Source organism: Pygocentrus nattereri, chromosome 4 (assembly GCF_015220715.1).
Source record: "Pygocentrus nattereri isolate fPygNat1 chromosome 4, fPygNat1.pri, whole genome shotgun sequence".
NCBI lineage: Eukaryota > Metazoa > Chordata > Actinopteri > Characiformes > Serrasalmidae > Pygocentrus > Pygocentrus nattereri.
The window spans coordinates 51,470,923-51,485,765 of NC_051214.1; the positions used below are offsets into that span (position 1 = coordinate 51,470,923).

The 14,843-nt window shown below is 42.4% G+C and overlaps 1 protein-coding gene across 6 annotated transcripts in view; it reads left to right on the plus strand.

Moving 5' to 3' along the window:
- The first annotated feature begins 6,700 nt into the window (after positions 1 to 6,700).
- The window catches only part of LOC108411508 (RAC-alpha serine/threonine-protein kinase-like), a 40,454-nt gene continuing 32,311 nt past the window's right edge, over positions 6,701 to 14,843 (plus strand). The window contains exon 1 of one of the 6 annotated variants that reach the window (XM_017683110.2): positions 6,701 to 6,938. The gene's annotated coding sequence lies outside the window, so the exon portion shown is untranslated. Of the gene's footprint in view, positions 6,939 to 6,959; positions 7,192 to 14,843 lie in introns of those variants that run through there. The other 5 variants (XM_017683111.2, XM_017683112.2, XM_017683109.2 and 2 more) reach the window with 5 other exon arrangements.

Sequence of the window (14,843 nt, forward strand, 5' to 3'; positions counted from 1 at the left end):
TACAGATTAATGAAATGTAGCTAGTAGCTGTAGCGCTATAGATTAATGAAATGTAGCTAGTAGCTGTAGCTGCTACAGATTAATGAAATGTAGCTAGTAGCTGCAGCTCTACAGATTAATGAAATGTAGCTAGTAGCTGTAGCTGCTACAGATTAATGAAATGTAGCTAGTAGCTGTAGGTCTACAGATTAATGAAATGTAGCTAGTAGCTGCAGCTCTACAGATTAATGAAATGTAGCTAGTAGCTGCAGCTCTACAGATTAATGAAATGTAGCTAGTAGCTGCAGCTCTACAGAGTAATGAAATGTAGCTAGTAGCTGTAGCTGCTACAGATTAATGAAATGTAGCTAGTAGCTGTAGCGCTACAGATTAATGAAATGTAGCTAGTAGCTGCAGCTGCTACAGATTAATGAAATGTAGCTAGTAGCTGAAGCTCTACAGATTAATGAAATGTAGCTAGTAGCTGCAGCTCTCCAGAGTAATGAAATGTAGCTAGTAGCTGTAGCTGGTACAGATTAATGAAATGTAGCTAGTAGCTGTAGCTGCTACAGATTAATGAAATGTGGCTAGCAGCTGTGGCTCTACAGATTAATGAAACGTAGCTAGTAGCTGTAGCGCTACAGATTAATGAAATGTAGCTAGTAGCTGTAGCGCTACAGATTAATGAAATGTAGCTAGTAGCTGTAGCTGCTACACATTAATGAAATGTAGCTAGTAGCTGCAGCTCTACAGATTAATGAAATGTAGCTAGTAGCTGCAGCTCTACAGAGTAATGAAATGTAGCTAGTAGCTGTAGCTGGTACAGATTAATGAAATGTAGCTAGTAGCTGTAGCTCTACAGATTAATGAAATGTAGCTAGTAGCTGTAGGTCTACAGATTAATGAAATGTAGCTAGTAGCTGCAGCTGCTACAGATTAATGAAATGTAGCTAGTAGCTGTAGCTCTACAGATTAATGAAATGTAGCTAGTAGCTGTAGCAGGTACAGATTAATGAAATGTAGCTAGTAGCTGTAGCTCTACAGATTAATTAAATGTAGCTAGTAGCTGTAGCTCTACAGATTAATGAAATGTAGCTAGTAGCTGTAGCTGCTACAGAGTAATGAAATGTAGCTAGTAGCTGTAGCTGGTACAGATTGATGAAATGTAGCTAGTAGCTGTAGCTCTACAGAGTAATGAAATGTAGCTAGTAGCTGTAGCTGGTACAGATTAATGAAATGTAGCTAGTAGCTGTAGCGCTACAGATTAATGAAATGTAGCTAGTAGCTGTAGCTGCTACAGATTAATGAAATGTAGCTAGTAGCTGTAGCTCTACAGATTAATGAAATGTAGCTAGTAGCTGTAGCTGGTACAGATTAATGAAATGTAGCTAGTAGCTGCAGCTCTACAGATTAATGAAATGTAGCTAGTAGCTGTAGCTCTACAGATTAATGAAATGTAGCTAGTAGCTGTAGCTGCTACAGATTAATGAAATGTAGCTAGTAGCTGTAGCTGCTACAGATTAATGAAATGTAGCTAGTAGCTGTAGCTGCTACAGATTAATGAAATGTAGCTAGTAGCTGCAGCTCTACAGATTAATGAAATGTAGCTAGTAGCTGTAGCTCTACAGATTAATGAAATGTAGCTAGTAGCTGTAGCTGCTACAGATTAATGAAATGTAGCTAGTAGCTGTAGCTGCTACAGATTAATGAAATGTAGCTAGTAGCTGTAGCTGCTACAGATTAATGAAATGTAGCTAGTAGCTGCAGCTCTACAGATTTATGAAATGTAGCTAGTAGCTGTAGCTCTACAGATTAATGAAATGTAGCTGGTAGCTGTAGCTCTACAGATTAATGAAATGTAGCTAGTAGCTGCAGCTCTACAGATTAATGAAATGTAGCTAGTAGCTGCAGCTCTACAGATTAATGAAATGTAGCTAGTAGCTGTAGCTCTACAGATTAATGAAATGTAGCTAGTAGCTGTAGCAGCTACAGATTAATGAAATATAGCTAGTATCTGCAGCTCTACAGATTAATGAAATGTAGCTAGTAGCTGCAGCTCTACAGATTAATGAAATGTAGCTAGTAGCTGTAGCTCTACATATTAATGAAATGTAGCTAGTAGCTGTAGCTCTACAGATTAATGAAATGTAGCTAGTAGCTGTAGCTCTACAGATTAATGAAATGTAGCTAGTAGCTGCAGCTCTACAGATTAATGAAATGTAGCTAGTAGCTGTAGCTCTACAGATTAATGAAATGTAGCTAGTAGCTGCAGCTCTACAGAGTAATGAAATGTAGCTAGTAGCTGTAGCTCTACAGATTAATGAAATGTAGCTAGTAGCTGCAGCTCTACAGATTAATGAAATGTAGCTAGTAGCTGCAGCTCTACAGATTAATGAAATGTAGCTAGTAGCTGCAGCTCTACAGATTAATGAAATGTAGCTAGTAGCTGTAGCTCTACAGATTAATGAAATGTAGCTAGTAGCTGTAGCTCTACAGATTAATGAAATGTAGCTAGTAGCTGTAGCTCTACAGATTAATGAAATGTAGCTAGTAGCTGTAGCTGCTACAGATTAATGAAATGTAGCTAGTAGCTGTAGCGCTACAGATTAATGAAATGTAGCTAGTAGCTGTTGCTCTACAGATTAATGAAATGTAGCTAGTAGCTGTAGCTGCTACAGATTAATGAAATGTAGCTAGTAGCTGTAGCGCTACAGATTAATGAAATGTAGCTAGTAGCTGTAGCTCTACAGATTAATGAAATGTAGCTAGTAGCTGTAGCTGCTACAGATTAATGAAATGTAGCTAGTAGCTGTAGCGCTACAGATTAATGAAATGTAGCTAGTAGCTGTAGCTCTACAGATTAATGAAATGTAGCTAGTAGCTGTAGCTCTACAGATTAATGAAATGTAGCTAGTAGCTGTAGCGCTACAGATTAATGAAATGTAGCTAGTAGCTGCAGCTCTACAGATTAATGAAATGTAGCTAGTAGCTGTAGCTCTACAGATTAATGAAATGTAGCTAGTAGCTGTAGCTCTACAGATTAATGAAATGTAGCTAGTAGCTGTAGCTCTACAGATTAATGAAATGTAGCTAGTAGCTGTAGCTCTACAGATTAATGAAATGTAGCTAGTAGCTGTAGCGCTACAGATTAATGAAATGTAGCTAGTAGCTGTAGCTCTACAGATTAATGAAATGTAGCTAGTAGCTGTAGCTCTACAGATTAATGAAATGTAGCTAGAAGCTGTAGCTGCTACAGATTAATGAAATGTAGCTAGTATCTGTAGCTGCTACAGATTAATGAAATGTAGCTAGTAGCTGTAGCTCTACAGATTAATGAAATGTAGCTAGTAGCTGTAGCTCTACAGATTAATGAAATGTAGCTAGTAGCTGCAGCTCTACAGATTAATGAAATGTAGCTAGTAGCTGCAGCTCTACAGATTAATGAAATGTAGCTAGTAGCTGTAGCTGCTACAGATTAATGAAATGTAGCTAGTAGCTGTAGCTGCTACAGATTAATGAAATGTAGCTAGTAGCTGTAGCTGCTACAGATTAATGAAATGTAGATAGTAGCTGCAGCTGCTGAACTGTGCATCGTTCTGAGTGAAGCTCTGACAGTCACGGTTCTACAAACTGAGCGTCGGTGTAGAACTGCCCTCTACGAGGGCCCAGAAATTTCACGGACCTTTAAACTTAAATATCCAGCCTTAGGAAACGATGCAGACTAAAGTTCTGGGAGAGCTGATGTTGTCTGTCCCCCAGGCTCATCAGTCCTGTCTTCTAGGAAAATGTTGTGAAATTAGAGCAGATCAAAGACACACATGGAGTTGTAGACGAGGACCTAAAGGTCCAAACACCTCCATTACTCCATTACACCCCCCCTCACAGGGTCTCTGAGGGGTCAGTGGCCAGTTTGTGAAGGACGTTGCTCAGTAGATCTGTTTAACTCCCTGATCCCTAAATTAGAGAAAAGCCGTCAGCCCTCAGGAGGAAGTCTGAGGATAAAGTGATCTTTTATAGTTGACACAGCTCACAGGCTTATACAGTCAGGTTTGTTGACATTAAGTCCACTGATTTTCCTAAACTCCCCCGTGTTTTAGTGTATGAGGCGTGAACAGACTGATTCAAAGTTGTTTGGAATGAAATGGTTCAGATTTCTTTACAGGAGTGGTAACATAAATATAGATGTTTTACTATCCACAAGCACCAGTGAACCACACGTCGTCTGAGTTTCATATGTGGATCAAGTTTTTTTTAGGATAAGTTCATTTTAAAGGACTAGATAGAGCTGGAAAGGATGTACAGCAGGTTAGGCTGATAAAGGATAGAGAGGGAAATGTACTAGTGAGTGAACAGAGAGTGATGAGTAGATGGAAGGAGGACTTTGAAGAACTAATGAATGAGGAAAACAAGAGAGAGAGGAGAACGACGGGCAGAGAGATAGTGGATCAGGAATTGCAGAGAATTAGTAAGGTGGAAGTGAGGGCAGCTTTAAAAAGGATGAAGAATGGAAAGGCAGTTGGTCCAGATGACAGACCTGTGGAGGTATGGAGATGTTTAGGAGAGAAGGCAGTGGACTTTTTAACCAGGTTGTTTAACAAACTCCTGGAGAGTGAGATGATGCCTGATGAGTGGAGAAGCAGTGCACTGGTCCCCATTTTTAAGAACAAGGGTGATGTGCAGAGCTGCAGTAACTACAGAGGTATAAAGTTGATGAGCCACACCATGAAGGTATGGGAAAGAGTTGTTGAAGCAAGGCTAAGGCGAGAGGTCCAGATCAGTGAGCAGCAGTTTGGTTTCATGCCCAGAAAGAGCACCACAGATGCAATTTTTGCGTTGAGAGTGTTGGTAGAGAAGTACAGAGAAGGTCAGAAGGAGCTGCATTGTGTCTTTGTGGATCTAGAGAAGGCAGATGATAGGGTGCCAAGACAGGAACGGTGGTACTGTATGAGGACGTCAGGTGTAGCTGAAAAGTATGTTAGGGTGGTGCAGGACATGTATGAGGATAGTGAGACAGTGGTGAGGCGTGCAGTTGGAGTGACAAATGGTTTCAAGGTGAAGGTGGGGTTACATCAGGGATCAGCTTTGAGCCCCTTCTTGTTTGCAATGGTGATGGACAGGTTGACAGATGAGGTCAGGCAGGAGGCTCCATGGACCATGATGTTTGCAGATGACATTGTAATCTGTGGTGAGAGTCGAGAGCAGGTGGAAGAGAATCTGGAGAGGTGGAGGTTTGCACTGGAGAGGAGAGGAATGAAGGTCAGTAGAGACAAGACGGAATACATGTGTGTGAATGAGAGGAAGGCAGGTGGAAAGGTGAAGATGCAAGGAGTAGAGGTCGTAAAGGTGGATGACTTCAAATATCTTGGGTCAACCATCCAGAGCAATGGACAGTGTATAAAAGAGGTGAGGAAGAGGGTGCAGGCAGGATGGAGTGGGTGGAGACGGGTGTCAGGGCTGATGTGTGACAGAAGGATAGCAGCAAGAGTGAAAGGGAAGGTTTACAAGACAGCAGTGCGTCCTGCTATGATGTTTGGTTTGGAGACTGTGGCTCTGTCTAAAAGACAGGAGGCTGAGCTGGAGGTGGCGGAGATGAAGATGCTGAGATTTTCGTTGGGAGTGACGAGGCTGGACAAGATTGGAAATGAGAAGATCAGAGGGACAATGAAGGTGGAGCAGTTTGGAGATAAAGCCAGAGAGGCCAGGTTGAGATGGTTTGGACATGTGTTGAGGAGGAATAGTGGATATATTGGGCAAAGAATGTTGGAGATGGAGCTGCCGGGTAGAAGGAGAAGAGGTAGACCTCAGAGAAGGTTTATGGATGTAGTGAAGGTGGACATGGAGATGGCAGTGGATAGGGCAAGATGGAGGCAGATGATCCGCTGTGGCGACCCCTAAAGGGAGCAGCCGAAAGAAGAAGAAGAAGAAGTAGTTCATTTTAAAGGACTATTTTGCCGCACAGCGCCCTGCATGTCTCCCTCCACCATGAATGGAGTTGAAGTTCTCTAAACTCTCATAAAACAGTGTCTCAGTCATCAGACAGTGAATTCAGAACCAGCTCATGTAGGAACTTTCTGTGAGGAGCTTTTAGAGGGACGTCTGGTTCCCATCACCACCACTGTGAACGGTTCTGACTTGGTAAGGTTCTCTAGAACGGAACGTTTCACACCAAACCGCTCAGAATCACTATGGTTAATTGTGAAAACGTCCCTGTAAGTGCACTTTAGACCTGACCCGTATTAATATAATTTCTGTATTAAAACTGCTCCGTTTGTGTGTGTGTGTGTGTGTGTGTGTGTGTGTGTGTGTGTGTGTGTATACCTGCCTGCCGTAACATTTTATTTGAAAGATTTTTAACTTCTAAACATTAGTGCAGAGTGAGAGCTGTAGATTCCTGTTCTGTTATTTAACTGTTAGAACTCAGAACATTAATTCAGACGGTTTTTATCAATTAAAGCAACATTTCTTTAAATTCGTAACTTGCTTGTTAAAAAAGAGCGTAAGTAATTTTTTGTTTGTAGTCTTGTAAAAAAACAAATCCTACAGTGTTCCTTTAAAACCGTGACGTCAGCTCGTGGATTGGCCAATAGACGGCCTGCTTGTGGGTACGAACTAATCCCAGTCCGGAAGGCTGACAACCAATCAGCGCGCGGTCTTCTTGGGCTGCCTGAATACGCGTATGTGGTTTTTTTCCCCCCACCCGTATTCAGGCATTCCCCGCCCGCTGTGCGCTGATTGGCTGAGGCAGCGCGAAGGCTGGAGAACTCGGCGTTGTTTGAGTTCTCCAGCAGCTCCACCACAGAACCGAGAGTAGGTTATATGGAGAACGCCGCGAGGAGGGAACAGAGGCTTCACGAGGAGAAATCTGATGGACTTTACAGCGCGAGATCCTGCAGGACACCGTGACATGTGCCGGGGGCGCGCGTGAGTCGGCGCTGGGTATGCAGTGCGTGTTCTTAGGGGTGCGTTTACTTCTGGAGGCTGATGGCGAGTTCAGACGGCTTGTGCTGCTCGCGCTGATTCGGCTCCAAGAGCAGCTCGCGGAGATAACTGCAACTAAAAACAAACAAACAAACAAACAGCTGCGAGAAAGAAACGGAGAACGCTAGGACGTATCTAGAGCTCCACTTTTTCGCCGTATCTGCTGCTGAACAGAAGATAAGCGCACCTCCACTGAAGCCTGGTTGGTTAATGGCCTAAAAGGACACAGCTGTGGTCAGTCTGAGTATCACTGTGGAGGCTGCTGAGAAGTACTTAGATGTGCTGTAACAGTGATGAGAAGATTTGACTAGTGCTGTTACTGTGATGAGAGGGTCTGAGATGTGCTGGAACAGCGTTGAGAGGGTCTGAGATGGGCTGGAGCAGCGTGTAGAGGGTCTGAGATGGGCTGGAACAGCGTGTAGAGGGTCTGAGATGGGCTGGAACAGCGTGGAGAGGGTCTGAGATGGGCTGGAACAGCGATGAGAGGGTCTGAGATGGGCTGGAACAGCGTTGAGAGGGTCTGAGATGGGCTGGAACAGCGTTGAGAGGGTCTGAGATGGGCTGGAACAGCGTTGAGAGGGTCTGAGATGGGCTGGAACAGCGTTGAGAGGGTCTGAGATGGGCTGGAACAGCGTTGTGAGGGTCTGAGATGGGCTGGAACAGCGTTGTGAGGGTCTGAGATGTCTCCTCAGGAGCAGCCTTCACACTTTACAGCCAAAACACCTTCTGTGTCAAAAAAAAGGACACATATGAATTACTCTAATACTGAAAGAAAGTGTGGCACAATATCCTTTTATAGCTTAGTCTGTAGTAGACAGTATATTAATAATAATTAATAGTATATACTGAAATATTAATAGTAGATACTGAATAGTTCATAGTAGACATTGAATAATTTATAGTAGATAAATTATATAGTAGATATAGTAATTTGTAGGAGGTACTGAATAATTTGTAGTTACTAAATAGTTCATAGTAAACACTGAATAATTCATAGAACATACTAAATCATTTATTGTAATATAATAATAATAATAATAATAATAATAATAATAATAATAATAATAATAATCTTTATTTGTATAGCACCTTTCATACATACATGCAACTCAAAGTGCTTTACAGAATAAATAAAAAGAAAACAAAGATAAGCAAGACACATTAAAAGAAATAAAGATAGAAGGAAACAAAATAAAATAATGAAATAAACTGAAAAAGATAAAATGAAAGAGATAGAACAGACAAATGTTTCTTAACTAAAAGCAGATCTAAACAGGAAGGTTTTAAGATTACTCTTGAAGCTGTACAGGGATGTAATGCCTCATAGCTCCTCAGGAAGAGAGTTCCAAAGCTTTGGGCCATAGTGGCTAAAAGCACCCTCGCCAATCTTTAACCGGGTTTTAGGAATCACCAGTAGATTACTGTTTGAAGACCTGAGAGACCTGACAGGAACATATCTCACCATCATTTCACTGAGGTAAAGAGGAGCAAGACCATGAAGACATTTAAAAACCATCACCAGAACCTTAAAATCTATTCTAAAACTGACAGGTAACCAGTGCAGTGAGTGGAGTGCAGGTGTAATATGATCTCTCTTTCTTCTGCGGGTCAAGACCCTTGCAGCAGCATTCTGAACTCGCTGTAGGTGAGAGTTAGAGCTCTTTGGGAGAGCAGATAAAACAGCGTTGCAATAATCTATCCTTGATGTGATAAATGCATGGACAAGTTTTCCACTATCAGCAGGAGAGAGCATATCTCGGACCTTAGCGATGTTTCTAAGGTGAAAATAAGCTGTCTTGCATGTAGTCATGATGTGGGATTTAAAGCTGAGCTCATTATCAAAAGTGACGCCCAAGTTCTTAACACATTGTTTGGCCTTCAGATTCATTTGATTTAAATAAGTCTGAACATCATTCTTTTGTGAATCACTGCCAATAACAAGAACCTCTGTCTTCTCTTTATTTAATTGCAGAAAATTGTCTGACATCCATGTCTGTATATCACCTATGCACTCAAACAGTGAGCTAATTGATTTTAGGGCTTTAGGTTCTAAAGAAATGTAAAGTTGAGTGTCATCTGCATATTGATGATAACTAATACCATGTTTGTTAATGATATGCGGTAATGGAAGCATATATATATATATGGACATAATGAATAATTTGTAGGAGGTGCTGAATAATTCATAATAGATACTAAATAATTCTTAGTAGATACTGAATAATTCTATTAATATTTCAATATCTACTATGTAGACACTGAGTAGTTCATAGTAGACACTGTGTTCCGTGGTCAGTCCATTTCCTGGTCGTCATTCTACGAAGTTCAGGTCCAACCCTGATTAACACGCCTGATTCAGCTGATCTTCTGAACATATGAATAGGTTTGGTCTGAGTTTAGTGGTTTGACCGTTTCTGCGTACGGTTTGGAGCCCTGGAGTCCATGTCCGGCTGCACTGGGTGAACAAAGTAGTTTCAAAGAAATGTGTACCTGATCAGAACCTTGAAGATGTCAGAGTGGCCTTCACTCCTCAGGAACTGATATTGATCTCCTCTGTCAACCACTGCGCACATATTTTTAGGTTTCCTTGTAATTGCTTGTAATTTAGCTGTAAAACATCCTAATTATAGCGTTGATGAGTGGACAGTGCATTAGAGAGAGAGCACGATGGACTGCTGGAATAGTGACAACACTGAAACGTGACTGAATGGAAATATAATCTAACATCATTATATTAATAACGAGTTCAGTGACTGACTCACTCCCACTCGCAGTGAAGCAGCTAAAAGGCTTTGAGTTTAACGGAGTACAGTGGGCACTTTGTATGAAAGTAATTGTGACTCTGTAAAAGTGTTTTGCTGTTCAGATTCCCATCAAAAGCGCCACTGACCCCATTTACACCTGGTCACTTATTGAGTCCTGATAAGGTTTTAGCCACATTTACGTTTACACTTAGTCAAATGCTTCTCTAGTGGGACTGAAGTACAGTTGCTGTGTGGGCTGGAATATGCGAATCAGATCGTTCAGCAGCAAACAGCTACAAAATGTTTATCTGTTCCGCCTCTTTGTTGGTAGTGTGCTTTGCACAGTCGTGTCTGACCATGTCCTTCATGATTATCTTCTTCACAGGGGAGGAGTTTGTTGCACTGGGAGGAGTTTGTTGCACTGGGAGGAGTTTGTTGCACTGGGAGGAGTTTGTTGCACTGGGAGGAGTTTGGCTGTTAGATGTGTCTTGGAGAGACAGATGTGTTTATGCTGCTGTAACATGTGGCTCCAAAGTGTCTTGGTCAGCGTCCTGAGCTAATCTGAGTGATCAGATTTGTACCTGTTTAAAATGCGTCCGGGTGTGTTTACACTTGCGTTTTCATGTGGCTTGGCCTCCACATACAGTCCTCATACTTAAGATGCATGTTTATTATACCCACTGCATCAAACTGTACTGATTGCATTCAACTAACTACTCACTGCATTTAACTAACTACACACACTTTATCTAACTATACTCATTGTGTTCAACTATCATAACTGCATTAACTAACTGTACTCATTACCAGACCAGTAACATGGCCTTCGTCTCGTGGTCAGAGTTTCTTTGTTTCCCCCAAACCTGTTTCATCTGTTTTCGGTGCAGTTAAACGTGAGTTACTCAGCACAGCTGTGAAGTATAATTAGCAGGGAGGTCTTTAAGCTCCATGTGGCTTTATGATCTTATTCATGACACTGTGTTTGTGAAGTATGAACCATGCAGGCTCAGTTTGACTAGCAGAAACTTTAAGCTAAGGGTTGTCAAGACATCAGCTGATCTAAAAACCTGTTATTGAACGATGATGAATATAAATATCGGACTGTTAAAGGAACTGTAGATAGATTATTAAGACGGGTTTGCGTATTCAGAAAACAGCAGTGCGGATCGCTGACTTTGCTGATCACACTAATCTGAGCAGGTGTTAAGGGTGTATAAATGGCTTTGAGGAGTTTTTTGGGACAGGGCCAGTAGAGATCCATAAAAACAATCATTCCTGAAGCCGTGGGTAAGAAAACTGCATTTTTCAAGACTTTGTTGTGTTTGTGAAGTTCTTCAGAAGGAAATCTTTGAAATTCAGTGTTTTAGTGGAAGGTTCCATTCGGTCGTGTCCTCTAATAGATGTTGAGATTGAGTCGTAAAGGGTGGGGTGGCGCCCTAAATCCACCAGATGAAAGTGGTGTAGTTGCTAATGGAACATTTTTCTGAGCTTCTGCTGAGGAGGACTGAAGCGGAGGCTGATTCTCCATCCTCAGTTCGCTCAAGGTGGTCCGTTCACAACCGAGGGGGACGTCAGTTGCTAAGAAACCAAACGTGAAAACAAACAACTCTACAAGCGGTAATTCAGGAGCGAGCCGTCTTGCCCAGAGTAATTAGAATTCAGGAGATGTGACTGGAAATTAGTTTTATATTTGGCTTGGTAAACAGCTCTGTGATATGTATTTATGTGCTTATTGTTGCCTGTAAATTGAAGGGAATCTGATGTTATGTGTGGAAAAATAAGCCTCTGGTGTTTCTGAGCTGTTGTTTTTTGCACTGGCACAAAAAATGCGAATCCTTTAATTTGATGAAAAGGTTAATCACAGTGACGCAGCAGGAGAGCTGGGTTCCCAACTCCGATTAAAGCAAATTTTCAAGGAAAAGTATAATTTAGACCATTTTACCTGCATGACAGATGTGGTCCATCAGTCAAGACATGATTGGTCCCTTAAGTTTGCCTTTTTAGCACTGGAGCAACACGGCTAACGTAGCTAATGAGGAATGCTTATACCACACCCGTTAGCATGGCGCTAACTGCATGCCTAAAGTGAGCTTGGCTTCCAGTTCAGCTTCAGTCAAATTTCACGCTTCAAACTGAGAAAACTAGCCACGCTAAAGTAGCCACGCTAAAGTAGCCACGCTAAAGTAGCCACGCTAAAGTAGCCACGCTAAAGTAGCCACGCTAAAGTAGCCGTTCATGTTTGTAACAGTGAGCGAAACCATAAACACTATTAGAGATGCTGCAGCCTCACATTCAGACCAGCTTGTGGCGCCGGTCATTGTTTTGTTGTGGTCTGTTGTCCTGCGCACTCTTCATTTTTCACAGAGTTTGTGATTTTGTATCATTTATATGCAAATATGTCTGCAAACATTGATGACCGCTGTGTCAGCCTAACCTCTGACCTGTAGGCTGATGAATGCTAGCTTTAGCGCCCAGGTTAGTGTCTGTGGATGTAACGCTCCGTGGGCCGGACTGTGGAAACGCCCCGTGGCGAAACCAAAAAGTTTGGATATCGCGGTGGACGCTGCCCGGAAACGTTTAAGAGCGGTGTCCACCCCCCATCGCTGCTCCCATCCCCCCCCTCACCGCTGCTCCCATCCCCCCCCCCTCACCGCTGCTCCCATCCCCCCCCCCCCCACCGCTGCTCCCACCCCCCCCCCACCGCTGCTCCCATCCCCCCCCATCGCTGCTAACACCCCCAAGAGTGCACCTCTGTCTCAACATCACCTGTCCTGCAGTGACCACACACTCTGTCCTCTCTCGGGATCCAGGAGTGTTTAAAGCGGCCTCTCTCGACGGCCAGGCTGTGGTCACTCAGTCTGTATTTGGTGAGGATCTGTCTCTGCTTCGTATCTCGGACAGTGAGGAGATACGTGGCCAGGGCATATTCGTGTTTTAGGGTCAGAAAGCAGTTCAGTCTTTTTTGGGAATGAGTTTGGGTTCTCCAATGTTCCAGATAAGTGTTTTTGCGGTGTTTAATAATTTGGGTTATTCTGATTGGTGTTTGGGAAGCAGGGCTGGTCAGAGAGTTGGGGTTATTAGGGGTCAGTGTGTTGGTCAGTCTCTGGACCAGCTGACACAGGGGACTCTTTTCAGGGTTCAGCTCTTGGGATTGGAGGGCCTGGAACTGTAGGCTTGTTGTGGGACTTGATTTTAGGTGCATCCAGAATTTGAGAGCTCTTTTTTTGATATTAATGATTAATGGGAATCGGCCTAATTCAGCTCTGCATGCGTTAGTTGGGGAATTTCTCTGGACACGTAAAATTAATCTGCAGAATTCTGCATGCAGGGCTTCAATGGGATGCTTGTCCCATCTAGTGTAGTCATGACGACTGAGTGGACCCCATACTTCACTACCGTACAGCGCAATGGGCAGGATTATACTGTCGAAGGTTTTCAGCCAGATTGGAACTGGGATGTCAATCTTGTTGAATTTGAGTTTAATTGAGTAGAGGGCTCTGCAGGCCTTCTCTTTCAGTGCATCCACTGCCAGACCGAAGCCTCCTGAGGCGCTGATTCTGAGCCCCAGGTAATTATAGGAGAGGGTGTGGTCTAGGGCGGAGTCTCCTAGATAGAAAACATGTCTGCTTTCCTGAGATCTGGCTTTCTTTTGGAAGATCAGGATTTTAGATTTATCAGGGTTTACTGTCAGGGCCCAGGTCTGACAGTACTTCTCTAGCAGGTCCAGATGCTGCTGAAGCCCCTTTTCTGTGGGCGACAGCAGCACCAGGTCATCTGCGTAGAGGAGGAATTTAACTTCCGTGTCGTTTAGTGTCAGGCAGATTTGCAGATTGCTCCAGTAACACCGCTAGATCATTGATATAGATATTAAAGAGAGTAGGAGACAAGCTGCAACCCTGCCGGACACCACGCCCCTGAGTGAAGACCTCCGTCGTTTTATTGCCAATTTTTACTCCACATTTATTACCGACATACATGGATTTAATGATGTCGTAGACTTTACCCCCTACACCATTCTGGAGAACTTTATAATATAATCCTTCTTGCCAAATTGAATCAAATGCTTTTTTAAAATCTATGAAGCAGGTGAAGACTTTAGTGTTATGTTGTTGGTGTAGATGTTGGTGGATTAGGGTGTGTAGGGTGTAAATGTGGTCAGTAGTGCGATGGTTTGGTAAAAAGCCAATCTGTCCTTTACTCAAGACACTGTGTTCGGTAAGGAAGGCCTGTATCCGGGCGTTAATGATACAGCAGAACACCTTCCCCAGGTTACTGCTCACACAGATGCCTCGGTAGTTGTTGGGGTCGAATTTGTCTCCACTCTTGTAGATTGGGGAAATAAGCCCCCTGCACCAGATCTCAGGGAAGCAGCCGGATTGGAGGACGATGTCGAACAGTCTGAGCAGAGCCTGCTGCAGCTGAGGACCGCTGCACTTCAGCATCTCGGTCCTGATGCTGTCGGGTCCGCAGGCTTTCCTGGATTTAAGGTTTTTAATTTGGGTTTTTAATTCTTCCTGTGAAATTTGGTAGTCAATGGGGTTCTGATAGTTTTTGATAGTAGACTCTAAAATGTTTAATTTTTCTATAATTGTTTGTTGTTGCAGATTAAGACTATCAGGTGATAATCGCTCATATAATTGTTCGAAGTGATTTTTCCAAATGTTTGGTTTTCTTTGGCCAGATTATGTGGATTTTTGTTGCTCAGGTTGTTCCACAGTTCCCAGAATTGATTTTGGTCAATAGAGTTTTCAATTTTCTGTAGATGTTGATTATAATGTTTGTGTTTTTTATTTCGTAAAATCTTGTTGCAGTGTAATTTGATCGAATGTGATGATTGTTTGGTTCTCTGTGTTTCTGGTTTGATAAGTGTTTTAATTCCTTTCTGATTCTTTTACAGTCTTCATCAAACCATTCTTCCTTTAGAGCTGTTTGTTTTGGTGTTTATAAATTTGAGACCTGCAATTTTAGCAGATTTATAATATATTCCATTAATTAGTGTAATAGCTTTATTAATGCCTGATTGGTTTAATTCAAATGATTCTGATAAAAAATTGTTAATATAGTTAGTGATTTTTGATGAACTGACAGCAGATTTAAAGTTTGCTTCGCTGTCATGATTCCACCTGAATGTACGGTTTAACT